This window comes from Passer montanus, unplaced genomic scaffold, assembly GCF_014805655.1.
Source record: "Passer montanus isolate IOZ18808 unplaced genomic scaffold, ASM1480565v1 scaffold15, whole genome shotgun sequence".
Classification (NCBI taxonomy): Eukaryota; Metazoa; Chordata; class Aves; order Passeriformes; family Passeridae; genus Passer; species Passer montanus.
Genome location: NW_024362051.1, coordinates 6,391,091 through 6,408,530, shown reverse-complemented (window position 1 = coordinate 6,408,530; position 17,440 = coordinate 6,391,091).

Here is a 17,440-nt window from a genome sequence, read left to right as displayed (position 1 = left end):
AGCTCAGAAAAATTATAACTGAAGAACAGTTTTGAATTTGTTCTGCATCATGGCAAAATTTGAGTGTAACTTTGATACAGGGGAAGGGAGAGGGAGGGAGAAAACACCAAAACTTGCTATGCCTAAAATGTTCACTTTCTTAAAGCATCCACATTTACAACAAAAAAATGCAATGCTCCCATGGCCCTGGTCTCTGCAGCTGCTCTAATTACTGAGCAATTAGCTTTTGTAGAAATTCTCAAAACTATAATTTCCATCTTAGAAGCAAAACCTGTCTTCCTTAAGTGTTTTATCAGAACTGTATATTTTCTCACTTTTCTATTTCAGCTAACTGGCACTTTCCAGCAGAACCATTATGCTGGAAAATGCCACCATCAACAGTAGACAGCCCTGAAACTGCCTCCTGTTTTTAAGGTTATTTAAGATCTACTCTAACCAAAGCAGATAACTACAACTTAGAATCCATTTCTTAATTAAAATTCCAGAGAAAAGCACTGCTACATTTCACTAAACATGAAAACAAAGGCCTATGCCTCCATTGGTAGGTTGGACATGAACAAGCAAGTGGGTGATTAGGAATGACCTCAGTACTACACTTGGAGACAAAAATGGGAAAATAAAGGGCATCTTGTACTTTTCACAAACCCTAAAGTATGCTAAAAAATTAGCAAGCTGGACAAAGCCTTCTAAAAATATAGACTCTGTTGTGCAAGACCTTCATTAAAGACCAAGATTCTAAAAACTATGAGTTGGCAACAGAAAGTACAACCTGCAAAATGGGTCAGCCAAAAAGCTTTAAAAGAAGACAAAAAATAAAGATGTATATGTGTGTGTGTGTGTATACACTTCATTCCAAGTGAATGGCATTAAGCCTGTGACAAGTTTACAAAAGCTACAGGATTGGAGGGAACACTGACAATAGTAATTCAGCAACTTTTTTTTTCCCCTTGCACAGAATGAATGAATGGCAAAGTATTCTAAATTTGTCAGTTTGTGACATCCACTGACCCAGAATTCAGAGACACTACTTCATAGTTGGTGTATCAGTAGCAGGGACTCTGACAAAGATCCTCTGTCAAGGATGACAGCGCTGGCAGGCTCAACCTTGGTGGTAGCTCAGTGGGGATAGGGACTTGGCAGGCAGCGTCCTGCACCTTGCCAACCCACGCTGGTCAAGCTCCAGTGCCAGCCAAACTCTTCTACGTGGTCACAGGAGCACGGCTAAAAAGGCTTCCAGAAAACAGGGCAGGAACTTGCACTGTGACTAATGATAACGGCAAAAGTGTTAAATTACTGTTCAGCTTGCTTTTAATGAGCTGTTTATCGTTAGTCATGAAGATATCTCAAGTGCACTCAGCTCACACAAGAACAAATCTTCTCGTTTTGAACACGAGCTCCTTACCTGTTATTAAAAAAAAAATCAGTAAAGATCTTTAAAGAAACATTAACAGATTAAAATTCATTCCACCAGATCTAACAGAGATATTTGAAGAAACACGTGCTTAATTTAAAAAACCCAAACAAACATGAATGTAACCAGCTAGGCCTTAACTGGAAGGAAGGGAACACACAGGGACTTGCACAAAATTGCCACAGGTATGTAATTCAGCCAAGAGCAATAAAAGAGTTCCTAGCACTTTCCTTAGACACCTATAAAGAAAATAGAGGACAGTTTACTGCAATTAAAATATGTCCTCCAAAGCATTAAATATCACAACATAATTTGCAAAGAACATTCAAATAAGCCCAAAAAGTTCCTTATTGAGCATGAGTGCTCCATCTTGGGAGAGATTTTTTTTCCAGCTCAAATAATATTCTGTGACCATAAAAACTCTGTACAGATCACCCACTCCAGGTGCAAAAATCTGACTTCCTTACAAGTACAAAATAGTACAAGGTCAACAATTACAGTTGTTCCTTCAGGTTCTATTAGAGGTTAAAACTACAAACCTCAAAAAAACCCAAAAAAACCACCCACCACAGCTGCACATAGCAGCACACCCTGTTGTGATCTTTTGTCATCAACAGAAAGAAATGCAGAGGAAGATTCTCTTCCTTCTTTTCCATTTGTCAGCTTCATCATGACTGTCGATCTGGGCTTCCATCAGGAAAGTCCTCTTCAGAAAAAGAGAAAATCTCAAATGTATGTCCTCCACATTTGGAAGGAAAAGTTTGAAAAAGGTAGGTATCCCAGCAAGCACATGGTTTGTTGGGGTTTTATTTTGCAGAAATAAGTGGCATTAGTCACTTAGCAGCAATTTCAAGGCCAAGTGAACAAAATTTAATATCAGAGGTAAGAGTAAACCACTATCAAACGGTAGGGATTAAGACATTAAATCCAACACAGACAGGGCACTCTCAAAAGTTACAACACACTAATTATGAAACATCTTCAATTAAGTTATTTGCTGCTTCTATTAACTTCCACTACCACTAGCTGCCAACTTCATAAAGCATTACAGGTTTTGATGAGCACAGGCACATGCCTGCAAATGTTTGCACCTTTTTCTTTACTCCAGTCGAACTGTGATTCCTCAGAATACCAGGAAGATACTCTGTGCAGAACTTCTGTAACTGACACACGCAATGAACTATGCTCATTTCAGTTTTCATTCTTTTAAAGCCACCCATGGAAGGCTAATTATCTGAAATTAACGAAGGAATGAAAACAGCATGAGATTTCATCTAAACCCATCATACGCTGACAATCTAATTTCCCATGACAGACAAAACTTTGCTGATGCAAATGCTGACAGTTATTCCTTGGAGGTTTTGCTAAAGCAGCGAGCCCAAGTGATTCACTGCATGGAATTTCTAAATCCCTACCTATTCTACCAAGAGACTCAACAACTATTACTGAACCTATTCAATAACACATTCAACACCACTGCTGAATCAGTTCTTCCCTATCTCACTTTCCTGCGAAATATCACTCAATCACCTTAAGGTCACATTAGAAACCCCACAACTGGAACAAAGCAGCGATCATTTGATTTCCAGTCTTGTGCTTTCAACCGCAAGAGCATATTTCCTCTATTAAATTTACAACCCGCAGAAGACAAAAACTGCCGTTCTAAATCGGCGAAGCTGTGCATCTGTTGTCAGGCAGCTGTCAGGGCTGGGCACGCAGGAAGGCCAAGGTGGACAAGTGTGTGTGTGTGTGTGTGTGTGAGAGCCGAGTGTGTGTGTGTGTGAGAGAGCCGTGTGTGTGTGTGTGAGAGCCGTGTATGTGTGTGTGTGTGTGTGTGTGTGTGCGTGTGTGTGTGTGTGTGTGTGTGCGAGCCCGCACATCGCCTCCCGCCTCTCTGCCAGCGCCTGCAAACGTGTTTGCTGCTCTCCCCTCGCTCGGTCAGGCCTGACTCCAGTTAAGAGTCCTCGTCTTAAAAAAAAAAAAAAAAAAAGGCAAACAAAAAACCCAAAAAATCCCAAACAACAAACGACAAGACGACGCTCTCGAGTGCCGAGCAGTGCCATGTCCGCTCCCGTGCCGGCACCACGCGTGTCCGAGCAGCCCCGCGGGCGGCCCCGCGCTCTCCTCGCCCTCCCGGGGCTGCTCCTTCCCCCGCAGGCCGCTCCCCGTCCCCTCCGCCGGCGGCGGGGCCGGCGGGGCCAGCGCCGGGACCCGGATGTGCGCGAGGGGCGGGGCCGCGCGCGCGCCACGGCGGCGGCGGGAGGAAGCGGGAAAAGGGCCGGGCCGGGCCCGGGTGCCGTGTGGGAAGGGGCCCTGTGGGGAATCGGCCCCGCTCTGTGAAATAAACGCAAATAATGAATTAGTAAACAAGGGTGCGGGGTTCCATGTCTAGAAAGTAACGTGCCACGTAACGGAGGAGTACAAAAGGCCCGGAAGGTCCCGCTGCGATGACGGGCGCTGCTGGGGCCGAGGGCCGGCGCTCTCCCGCAGTACCGTGCCCCGGCGGTGCCGTGCCTTTAGTAGGTACCGTGCCCTGGCGGCACCGTGTCTTCGCAGTACCGTGCCCCAGCCGTACCGCGCCTTAGCAGTACTGTGCCTCAGCGGTACCATGCCCCGGTGGCACCGTGCCTTTAGTAGGTACCGTGCCCCGGCGGTACTGTGCACCGGCGGTACCGTGCCCCGGCGGTACCGTGCACTGCTGCCCGGCAGCGGCTGACACCGGCCTGGGCACGGGCGCTGCTCTCACAGCACCACAGGCTCACTTGGGCTGGAAAAGAGCTGGAGATCGCTGGGCCCAACCTCTGAACAACGCCACAGCGTCAACCAGACCATGGCACTGGACACACGCTCAGTCTTTCCTGAAACACTTCAGGAACAGTGACCGCCACCTCCCTGGGCAGCCCCTTGCAATGTCTGAGCACGGTTTCTGCGAAGAAATTCCTCCTGATGCCCAGCATGGTGCAGCTTAAGACTGTGTCCTCTTGTCTTGTCACTGCCCAGGAGCAGAGCCCGACTCCTACCTGGCTACAACCTCCCTCCAGGGAGTTGTAGAGAGAGGGATGGTCGCCCCCAGCCTCATCTCTGGTGGGACTGGTTATCCACAATATCTTGGGACAGTTGAGGTTCTCCAGGGGGCTGTGTCTGAGTAAATTACTAAAATACACAGTAAAACTTCAAGAAAATGTGTCAGCGGTGTTAAGGATGGCTCCAGAAAGAATTGCACGGATGAAGATTTTCCTGCTGTGTATAATGCCACTACAGGACAGACTCTTACTGTCCTCATTGTGTGAAATGGAAGTGAGCACTGTTGCCTCAAAGCTGCTTTTGGACTGCACAGAAGAAAATTTCAGATATGTACTGGGCCAAAAACATGTCCAGTGTGCCACAGCGATGTCTGACCTTGGTTAAGCATACTGCAGGCACAAGTGTTTCTTGTAAATTTTAACTGAGTGAATTATTAGAGATGAGGGTATATTAAAGAGAAACTGGATTCCATGCCATGACTTGATGTCAGGTTTTCATTTTTTTAATTGCTCTCAATTTTTTAATTGCTCTCAAACACTACTGACTTTTGGAACTCCAAACACCTCCATTTCCACTAAAGCTAAAGAATTGTGTTTTCTTCCACTGAAATCAGTTATAATAATCAGTTGTCCATGCAGAAGCCTCTCATGGCAGGGAAGGACTGGCAGGGCTTGTTTGCCTTACAGGAGAGGAGGTGCTGTAGAGCAATGTGTGCAAGGCTGACCCACGCTCAACTCTGCCCTTCAGGACCAGGTGGAACCATTCACCACAAACTATTGTTGAGGTCTGAACTCCAATGGCTTTGAAAAAATTAACTTTATATGGGCAACAGGAATGTCCACATAGAGGAAAGTATTTCACACTTCAGCTGACCAAGGGATTTTAAGAGGAAACTTTTTCTACAAGATAATTACTTTATAACCCAAAGGCTGCTTTCCTCAGAGGAGACTGATCATGGCCAGCTTCAGACATACTACTGAACTAAGCTAAATCCTAGACTGATAACTACAGAAATTCCTACAGAAGAGTTTTTTCCTCTGGTCAAAAAATATTGTGTAGGAACAGATACATGTGTCAAACCCATCATTTGTACATAAATTTGTGTCTCTGTTGTAGAACGTGCAACTACAGTTAGAAATCTGGCATGCCAATTGTATCTGGCATGCCAAGTGTATCTTGCTATCAGATTCCTTTTGGAAAAAAAACAGAAGCAGGCAAATGTAATTGAAAGTGATTCTATATACGTACAAAAATACATACATAATTAAGTTACAAAGAAGCCACATGAAACCCAGTGGTTTTTTTTGTTTAACTTAAAGGTAAAACATCTACCAAAAAGAAAAAAGAAGTCAAGAAAAAGCAATGTAAAGTTCATAGAAATAGGGGAAAATATCAAATGAGCCATTGCAATTTCGATTTCAAGTATATTTGAGCTTTAAAGAACTTTTCTTTTGGTTCAAAACTATGTGGCTCTTGGATGTAAACAGAAGTTCTTAAGAAGTCAATTAATAGCCCAACAGGATATCTCTACTAAAGTTCATGGCAGCAGTGAAGGAGCAAGGCTTTGGTGTAATTTATCCAGAACAGAGCTAACCTTTGGGGACTCCTCTGTATCTCTGCACCAGCAATTGTTCTGCTTTGGCCAGGCAGTCCAAAATATGGAACAAAAAATAAAACAATAACTGTTGGCCTTTTCCCAAATCTTTTGTGTTACTTAATTAATAAACCAAGTAACAAACAACAAATTGGCAGCAGGCATTTTAGGTGTTGTTCATGTGCCAACCATCATGTCTCTAGAAAACAATATGTTCTCCTCTGCTGAGGAGTTACAAAACACTTGGATACTGCTGGGTGAATCTACATCACAGAGCTCCGATGCGCTTCCTGCTGTGGAGGTTTCAGGGTTCCAATGATGAGGGAGCTGAAGGTGTGCATGCAAGAGTATGGGAAGACAAGGAAAACTCTAAGATTTCCAAAATTAAGTTTTCCAAAAAATTCCCGATTTAAAACTACAGGCAATGGAGACGTGTCTGCTTGTGGCACACCCTCCTCAGAAAACAGTGATTTCTAAGCACAATGCAGAGGCTGTTTTGGAGTGTGGTAGCAAGGAATATGATAATTGGTCTGAAAAGTAAGTTTCCTTTTTTTAGCATGTCATTTTGTCATGGACTCATGTTGAATGGGCAAACCCCAAATGCCTGAAGTCAAATTATCTCTTTGTAGTCAATGGGACCGATAAAATACAAAATAAGTGACACTGGCTATCTGATGATTCAGGTCTGTGTGCCCTTAAGGCCACAGGAAAATTAACACCACTTTCACCACTGCCTATTCATACATGGTCTCCATCATTTGGATCTCTAGTGCCACATTCCAGTGGGTCCACTCTAATAACATATCAAGTTCAATAAAAGGACAACAAGGAGACTCAAAGAACCCTGAACACATTTTCCAGAAATCATGTGATTTCACAAATTCCTGAATTTCACAACTCATGGAGCCATCGATCCTATTTTATCACTGTCAAACTCAGATTTTCCAGCACACAGACATGCAACTGTGATAATCCAAGGAAAAACTACTACCTAAACTCTCCCTTACCTGAATGTTTTAATAATTAAATTATGTTAGATTCTGCAGAGACAACTGCACATGTTTGTACTTTGGGGCCTGCCTTGTAAAGTCAGCTGAAGTACAAGTACCTGTGTGATTCCTTTGTACACAGGCTAATGGCAATGAGGGCAGAGAAACACCTCCCCATAAAGCTGAGTTACGGTAGGTATTTATGCCAGAGTGAGAGATAACCTCAAAGTCGGATCAAAGTACAAAACAACCAACAGAAGAACTACCTACAGCTCTCAGGCCTTCCGTGGTTGAGAAGTGGGAAGTTCAAGAACTATCTTAAATTCCATTATTTTTATTTTACTGTCCAGATTTTGAATACTATTCCTATATTTCTTAATTACATTTTCATTTGGTTAGAAGTGAATTAGTATGAAAATCAAATAGACTGTTTGAATTATAAGGAAATAGCCTTGAAAAAAAGTTGCTTTATTACAAAACTTTGGCCTTCCTGTAATTTCTTAAATAGCTGTATTGTTCAATTTCATTCTCTATCAACTTTCTAAATTGCTGGGGGAAGAAGGTGGACTGTTGTTTAAAAAAAGAAAAATAAATACATGTAAACAGTTGCCGTGTCTCTACCCACATAAAGCATTTGCAAAGCCACTTTATGTTAAAAAAATCCTGTAGTGTGAAAGATGGCTTGGATATTTAAACCAAATCTAGCTTAAAAACAGAATTGGGGGAAATGGATAGGATAGCTCGAGAAAGTTCCACTCTCACAGCTGTCAGCAGAGAAGAAATGGGGGAAGGGGGAAATGCTGAGAAAGGAATTTATTTTTTTTTTTTGGCAGTGAAGAGAGGAACATGCCATCCCTGTTTGAAAAGTTTCAGGGTGGGAAAGGCTAAGGAGGGGCTAACATACTATACATACCTTTATGTATATTTTTGAGGCAGAAAAGCAGTGTTGTGTTTAAGCATAGTTCAGCAAGTGGAGAGGGAGGTGACATTCACTCTGGCCATTTGGTTCTCCTAAATAAGCCCACAGCTGGCAGCAGGCTGAGAACAGGCACAGGAGGTGCTAAGAGGCTGCCTCCCAAGAAGACAATACAAATGCTGTGTACCTTGCATCACATATGTAAGAAAATGGAAATAACCTTTAGTGTCTGAGGAAAGGTATTAAAGTGTTTATCTACAAGGCCCTCAGAGGTGTAGGCTCCTGTGGAGTTACACTCATGGCTCACAGCCTTTGAGTCCCCAGAGCCAATTCTCAAATTAAGTACCCATTATTGTTACAGGTACCTTGCATGGCAGCTCACAGACAGAAAGGGAGGGAAGAATTAGTCTTGTTTCCTGAAGCTACAGATAGAAGACATTAACATGAAATTGTAGACCAGGGGAGAGAGGGAAGGCAAGCCAAAAGTATTCTTCTGAGCAAGTTTAAAGCTGCAAGTTTTTCTTCCTAGACTAGAAGAAGGAATGGGGTGAGACATGCAGCTGAATAATGCTATGGGACATCTCTGGGGATGTTAGAAACAAAGACATAATTATGTAAAAGTTTTGTAAGTTCAGCTTAACTACACAGAATAAAATTGTGAATATACTGGAGATGGTATATCCAGTCCAACAGACCTGAGAGTCACTTAGGATGCAAACCTGAACACATAATTCAAGAAAAAAAGTCTGAATAACATATTAAAAAGGTAACATCCTAAGAAAGAAAAAAGGACACTGCAGGAAGAGTAAGATGTGTATGAAGGTATGAACAAGAGCATTTGCTTGAGAACTGGCACAAACTCCACATCAGAGTGGGAACCACCATTCCTGGTGGATAGAGTATCCACCTGTGGATAGAGTCTGGTCAGGGCAGAGAACTCCTAAATCAGATATTCTTCTTGGAATGGGCTGAAAACCTTCCCAGAGAAATGGAAAAAAATGTCCCAGCTGATGAACACAAAGTATTATAGTGCTTTGAGAGAAAATTATAAAGAAGATAGTTTTAAACAGCTCAATTCTTTTGAATATTCCTCTGGTGTTATTTTTCTGGACCATCCCCAGCTTGCCCTCACCATCACATCAGCAGTACAGAAACATGCAGTGCTCTCATTCTTCTAAATCAGTGATTTTCAACTATTTCCAGAATATGACCTCGCATTACAAGAACACTTTCTGGAGTCTGACACCTGCTACTAAGCTCAAAAAAAAGTTGGCCCTTGCCTCCTCAAAGCTGTCTGCAACAACCAGATCAGTTTCCTATGGACAACAGAGAAGATGGACCATGGAATTTGGCTAGAATATGTAGCACAGAAATAAGATGAATCTGACATCACAGTGAACTCCTTACATAACTCCTTACTCCTTACAGGGTACCATAACCCTGTGATCTCCATGAGCTTTTTTCTTTGATGAAAACTGGCTTCAAATTAGCCATGAAGAAAATCGTGGCTTCCTTTCCTAAAGGTTTACTCCCTCCCCTCCATTTGTTTTACATCCCATAGCATTGGCCAAACATGGGGATTTCTGGTGAATTCCTCAATGTTATCTCATGCATGGTCCCAGTTTTTCCTAGGGTTTTTCAGTCCCCAGCCCAAGCATACTTTCCAAGCATGGTTCCTTTTGGTGGTCCCTGGCATTTGGGTGGGACACATGCTCACTCCAGGACAGCGAGGAGATCTGACAAGGAGCCTCACATAATCATCTCACTCAACATAATGATCTGCTGACAGTCATGAGCTGTGTCATCCAGCAATAGAAGGACCCAACATCCACAATAACTGTGCACTGAAAACTTGCATTTGTGGCTCCATGGCCAAAACCACAGGAAAACTATTTTTAGCACAACGGAGCTCTAAATAGTGGAAGCACTGAAAATTTAGCTCACATCATGGGCCAAATTCTTCTCCAGGTTACACCCACTCTATGGAGAAGCTTGAGTATAGTAAACAGAGACACTCTGAAACAGAAATTAAATTTTTTTAAAGTGAAGTTTTGCTTATGAGCAAAATAAGTATTTTAAACTTTAAATGAAGAAGGCTGTGCATCCTCCAGCATTTCCTCTGGAAATAAATAAAAGGAGAAAGGAACTGTTTGAAACAGAAGCTCTCTATTACAGTAACTGTATCTGTTGTGATAAAGATAATTCTTCCCACCTTTATAAATGTGACCCATACCCAGAGCTGACACCTCTCCATTCATTCCACAGCCACTTTTGGCCTAGACTAGTGAAAGCACCGAGTTTATCTGTATCTTGAGAGAAGGCAACACGGATGAGTGTAACCTATGAGTAACAAATCAGGTTTTAATAGCTAGCCCTACACTTAATTACTCACAAGGCAACTTTCTAACAGCCGTTTTATCACCTCAGCATTTCCCAACACAAAACAATTAGTGATGGCAGTGCAGAGCACTCAGGCTTTCTCATGTAGGAACTGACAGGACCTGACTTTCTCCTTCTGGGTGTAATTCCAACGGAGTCACCAAGTTACAGGGTGCTGAGCCTTTATAACTTGCATTTAAATTTTGTGGCACACTTAGGGACACAATTTTGTTTTCCAGCCTCATGACCAAATAGTTGGGTTTAGTAATTTCCTCTACCATATCAAGATCTGCATATAGAACCATAATAATGTGTATTGTAAATTAAAGTGCTTTGGGCATAGCGTAGTACAGGTTTTGGACAGTGTGTTGCAAGCTATTTGCTTTCTTTTATCAAAATTTCCACCGATTTTTTTTTTTTGGTTGTTTGTTTTGTTTAGGAGAAGAGGGAACAGGATCATCTTCTAAACCCAAAAGTTTTTGGAAAAGCCAGTAAGAGGAGAAAATCATAAAACAGTATTGTAATAATGATAATGTTATTTCTCACTATCTGATTGTTGATGAGTCTTCTTGCACTCTTTAAGCACTGCCCTATGACATATGTTTTAAAAGGAAGTACAGGAAGGAAAATCAAAAAGCAAACAACACATTTTCAATCTAGTTGCATTTTTTCTAATCTGATACAAATTAGTATTGTTGTTGTCTAAATACCTTCATATGTAACACTGTAAAGGGCAAAAAATAAATTCATAAATGCTCCAGCTGCTTAGCTGGGCCCCGTGTAAGGCGCTGCCACTAAAATAGTTCACAACCGTAATTACAATTCGCCACATCTTGGGAATGACATTTAGGATTCTCGAGGCGCTTTTAGATAATTTTTAGACTCCACGTAGAAGTTCAGCTGTCACAAAGTCAGTTTTATTTTGTAACAGATTTTATCCTTTGGAATGTTATGTTTGGAGTGAGCTGAAGATATGGAAAAATACATGCAATATAGTTTGCTTACCCGACTGAAATATAACTCCTAAAACAAAGCTGAAACTTTTTTCCCCTTAATGTTCGTATTCCAGCCTGTGCTTGTCCTCAGCTATTTAGATTTGGAAGTGGGGGTGATGGGGGGGCAGGAGAAAAAAACTTTCCCCTACTGCACTGTTCTGACTTCATTAGTGGAGTCAACGAGAATTCCTGCTCTCTCTCCAGTAATTAAATAAATATTTAACATTGCGGGATTTAATTGGAATCCCAAAAGTTAACAATAGCCTGAGCTATCGGTGTCGCTGTCTCGGGGGTTCTGCTTTCACAGAGGTATATTTAGATCTCGGCGGCATCGCCCACTTGCATTACGAATAGGACAACCCCTCTCCTAAAAAAAAAAAAAAAAAAAAAAAAGGAATAAAAAACCCCAAAACCAAGAGGCTCGGTAAAATCTGGAAACTTTTATAAAGTGACGCCATCTCCGCGGATCTCCTTCCCTGCTGCACAACGCACTTCAAAGCGGAACAAACGCAGCGGCCGGCAGAGGCTGGCGTAAAAAAAAAAAAAAAAAAAAAACAAAAAAAGCAGTGAGGGAATGAAGAAGCCAGGAACGAACACAGCATTACCTTCCAGCAATGAGTGCAGCTCCATCTGCTCACCCTGTGTTTGTCACTACCTCCCCTCCAGGGACCCGTTCCCTCTGCCGTGCCGGGGCAGCGCCGGCCGCGGGTCCGGCAGGGCCGGGCGGTGACACCCCGAGCTGCCCGCGGACAAACCTCATCCCCGCTTTGGAAACCTTCTGCAAAACTCCTGTGTCGGGTCTTTTTTCCCTTCCTTTTTCATCCTGTAACAGCGCCCTTCGCTGCGATGCAGCGCAGCCATCTTTTGTGCTGTGCCTTTCCGACAATCCCTGGGTTCTGCCGGTGTAAATCCTGGCTTTGCCCCAGAGCACGCTGATCCCTTTTGGTGATTAACTCATTTAGTTTGCCAAACGGGAGCTGCAATCACGGTGTATTGATTCTTTGCATTAAGTCTCTCTGCAGAAAAAGAATAAGTACAATCTGAGTTCTTAATGGATATAAATGTGTATATGCATGTATAATACACATAAATACATATGTATACACATATTTAAGGCATTCACATACTATGTCTATGCTCATATCAACACACTCACTTCAAAATTGGGAAGTTTAATTTGGATAATGGTGCTTTTCATGTAAAAATTATAAAGTATGAATGATCTTTATACCAGGCCTATGTTTGCATTTTACTGCTCCGTAGGTATAAACAACATGGCAGAAATGGAGAGTAACATTTGTAAATGAGGATACAGGTCTGCAAATGACACATTGTTCTCTGTGTATCTACTGATCTAAACACCATAAAAATGGATTAGTCTTGTTGACAACAGAGCTCACAGAGGTTCCAAAGTCCAGTTAACAGGAACAGTTTAACAGCTGCACCCTCTAGAAGAACCACTTAATACAGAACATCAAATTTATGCAATTAGATGATTGCAGAATCAAAACCTTTATTATTAAAATAGTGAAATTTTTATGATTATGGCTAATCATTATCCCTTGCTCTTCATGAGGATGACCAGAGCTGTGAATGACCAGCTCTACCCTCTCATATCCCAATTTGGGAGAAACTTTGTGTCTCCCTCACACTACAAGCTCGAGTTCCCTTCCCAGAATATCAATTGTTTGACAAGATTTGAGCCAGCAGTGGAAAGGAAGGTTAAAACCCCCTGTGAGGTGTTGGCTTGTCAAAGCAAAGTCAGACTGCAGATTGCTGCTGGTTTTCTTTGAAGGATTCAGCCAGAGTGTGAGGGAGATAACATTCTTCTTCAGGTATTCAGCCTGGATTTCTAAAAGGCTCTTGGCAACGTCCCACTTGTCTTAGAGAAGATTATCTGCCAGGGAAGAGGAGGTAATGTCTCCTAAAAGGTATAACTGTCAAAAGGAAGGCAGCAAAGAGTTGTGGCTTCTGGTTCCTTTTGACAGCAAAGGAAGTGGAATTTGGAAGGGAAGAGTGCCCGTTGGTGCTGCTCAGTGTGTCACTGGCTGAGCTGGAGAAGGCACTTAGCTGAGCTGTGGATAACAAGGTCATGTACCAAAGTGAAGATGAGGACTTGGTGTGAAGAACTGAAGGATGAGTTTCCCATACTGAGTGGGAAATAAAAGGTAGATGAAATCCAGTCTAGATATAAATGCAAAGTAGAACACGTGGGGGTGAACTAACATCAAAGATTACATGATCCAACATATGATCACCCACTAGCTATGTTTTATAGTTGTTCAGTGCAGGTATTGGATGAATTTTTGATCACCAAGGAATACACCGAACATCAGGAATTGCTACAAAAGCAATAGAAAACAAAGAAAAAATTGATTCCATGCTGGGAATTCCTGGTGCACCTGCATCAGAGGTTCCAGACAGAGGGCCAGTTCTCTATCTCAAGGAACAAATGGCAGAGGTAGTGACAAGACAAAAGGAGTGGTCTGAAGATCAGATGGGCCCCATGGAGAGCAGGCCTAAATATTCTCTTCCATCTGAAAAAGAAACAGCTGAAAAGGGATATTAAAGACATCTGCACAAAGCCCAAATTGAAAAGGTGAAAGAAAAGTCTTTGTCTTCAAGTTCTGGAAGAAGAAAGCTTAGCTGCAGGCTTTTGAGAATAAAAACATCATTCTTCATTCAAAGTGTAGTAACGAGTTCAAATTTCTGCCCCCAAACATTGTGGATACTAAAGGTTTACATGAATTCAAAAATCAAAACTGGTGACAGACCAAATTCATGAAAGAAAAGCCCATCAAAAGTAATTAAATACAAGACCCTGGTCTATGGCTCTGGAAGTTGCAAATTGGTGTGTGAGGATTCCATGCCATCACTGCTTTCTCAACACTTGCATTCTTCCCTGTTGTGGCTCTGGACAGGACACTGAGCTGGACAGGCCTTTGATCTCACCTGTGAGGGTCATGCTCATGTTCTTCACATGTCAGGGGAGCTGTTTTTCATTCTGGAGCTCATCTCTCACTGCAGTCACATTTTATTGTCTATAATATCACAAATTCTGGTCTGCATTTTACTAAATTGTGTGATACCCCAGTTCTACAGGGCCACCATTCTACAAATATTTTACATTTACATCTACATAAATTACATGTATAAACACACACATTAATAGGAATAACAGTCCTCTATTCAAAAACTGTGAAATTGTTTTCATTTGTGTACCACTCTGGCTTTCTGAATAGACTCAGAAGCAAATATTCCAAAAAGTCAGTAATGAGTTTACACTCTGAATTTTGAGTTTACAGCTCAAAAATGCATCAATTATTCTAATCCACATTAAGAAACTATCATTAAGAATTCCACATTAAAGGTAATTTAAATAGAAACCTCAAATTAGTGAAGATTCAGTATGGCAGAGCATGACTGAGAGCTCATGCCCAGTGCAGACACTGAGTGAGTGAGCCCTGTTGCATCTTTTCATCCACATTTTTGTATCACTATGTACAACAATGACAGTTGTTTTGAAACAGGCATCTGGTCTCTTTCAGTGATACCAGGGCTGTGTAATAATGAGAAACTTCTCTTCATGCCAAACAAACAAACAAACAAAAACAAAAACAAAAAAATTTTTTTTGCATTTTCTCTGAAGAGAAAATGGTAGCAGACAGAACAATCATTTGGCATTTGACAAGTTTTGTTTGATGGAAGAAAAATTCTTTTGAGACAGTAATGCCAGTGAGGAACATCAAATGGAAAAACAATTTCCAAAACTTGAATTTTGACAATGATGAGATGGGATTGCAGCTGAACTTCTCCTTTTGTCCATTCTCTTCCTTCTCTAAACTAGCAGTAAAATACAATGCATTTCATGAGGTACTTTAACAAATTTATATAGACCAGTGGAAGAGATGTAGGCCAGAGATTCTTTGGTCCAATTCAAAAGCATGGCAACATACCTGAGGAATATTTGATTATTATACTTTCTAAGAGGAAAGCATTTTAATTGCTATTAGAAATACAAAGAATATTAGGTTCAGCTAGAAAATGGCACATGTCCAAAATCAGTCAGATGTATCAGTGGCAATTTCAGGGCTCGTTCAGCCCCCAGTTTTGATTCCAAAGACAGTTCTGATGCAGAGGATCTTGGGTGTATAACACAGAGCGGTTATAGTTGCTCTGCAGTTCCCACATTTCTCTACAGTTCTCTACATTTTGGGGTTTTATAGAGCAAGGAGGTTTTTCCATTTTAGATTGCCAAAGAGCTGTTTCTGAGAAAGCCACACAATTCAACTTGAAATAAACTCTTTCCTGCCTTTCTTATACATAACTCATCACACCCAGATTTTAATATTTGTGTTCTTGTTTCAAAGCTACTCTTCTAATTTATTGTACGAGCAATGTCTTGATTTTTGTGCTGTTGAACAAATTTCTTAGAAAAATTCTGGTTTTAGTGCCAGGTGTTATTAGTAGGATAGTTGGAACTGCTGATAGAATGCTATAAACTTTGGGTTTAGGAAAATACTGATTAGTGCTTACATTTAAGCATAATGTTGAACAAATTTCTTAGAAAAATTCTGGTTTTAGTGCCAGGTGTTATTAGTAGGGTAGTTGGAACTGCTGATAGAAGGCTATAACTTTGGTTTTAGGAAAATACTGATTAGTGCTTCCATTTAAGCATAGGAATAATCTCCCATTTATTCAGTGAAGTATTTATGGCTGTGCTTTACTTTAAGCCCACGTTTAAATTCAATTAACTTCATTTTAATAATGGACTTAAGTGCTCTGCTCTCTCAGGATAATAAGACCATTGGCATTTCATTTAGCTGGCTGAGCTTGTTTTTAAGTAAATTTTGTACTCTCAAGCACAAACTGACAAACATGCAAATAAGAGTTACCTTTTTGCCTAAAGACAGAAAATTATAAACCAAGTAGTTTTCCAGTCCATGAGGGGAAACACCTAGGCAAGGAATAGATTTCCATTTCCCTGATACTATCAAATTAATTGTCTGGAAGTGAAACACTGCCTTGCAAGGAGCCTTTGTGCCATCTTTGATCTCCTTCTGTACTTGAGCAAAGGGAGATATAAGTGTTGTTTTCCATTGAAATGAAGAACGTTTGTTTGCTTGTTTTCTAGACAAAAGCAAATGTCTTTGAGACATTGTGGGCCATAGCCCCACTTGCTAGAAATTGGCACGTCTCTTTCATTCCAGGGGAATTACACTAATTTTACACCTCAGAGTACATCTCGGAGACTTTCCACGTCATGTATAAACTTGAATAGAGAGATTCTGTATCATGAGGTGAGATCATAATATGCAAGTGTTTCACAGACATAAAACTATGAGGTCTGGGAATGCTTGACAGTAGCTAGTAAATACAGTCATTAAGTGGGACCAATTGTTTATAAGCAGAATAAACCAGTTGGTAGGCAGAGCCAAAAAGCAGTTTTCTTTACCATGGCACTCCTAATTAACAGCTTTTCCCCACTGAAGCAATAAAATAAAAAATTATGGTTTTATTAAGTCTTACGTGGCTCAAAAAAAGCCCTTTCAAATGTCATTAGCACTTGATCTGTTCACCAGAGAAGTAACCATTTTAAAAAGAAGTAAAAGAATAATTGAAAAATTTGAGCATAAACCAGCTTACAGAACTGGCAAGGCTATTTCTGATGCAAACTGTGAACTGGCCTAAAACAATGCCAATTTTACCACCATTCAATGTTAAAGGAAATAAATTGTGTTATGTTGTCATAGTTACTTCAATTAATGTGAAATAAAAGACTTTCAGTCTTTTCTAATGCTGTTAGTGTTTATGGAACCAGACCAAAAGCAAGCCCAGCAAAATTGGAATTTCTGGTGTTCATACAATTACTTCTATGAATAATATTAGCAGAGGTATGAAAAAATACCTTGAACATGTGTAGCACACTTCCATTTTTATATTGTGAACATTACTGCAATTATTTTCACATACAGGAAAATGTATTCCTGGCTGTAAAGCAACAATACTGAACAGGTATTGGGAGAATGTCAGACAGGAAACTCTTGACACCAAGAGTTTTGAGTGATTCACAGCCAGTTTAGAGCAGCTCACCTCTGCAAGAACTGGCAGGTGGCTGTGGGTACAACCAGC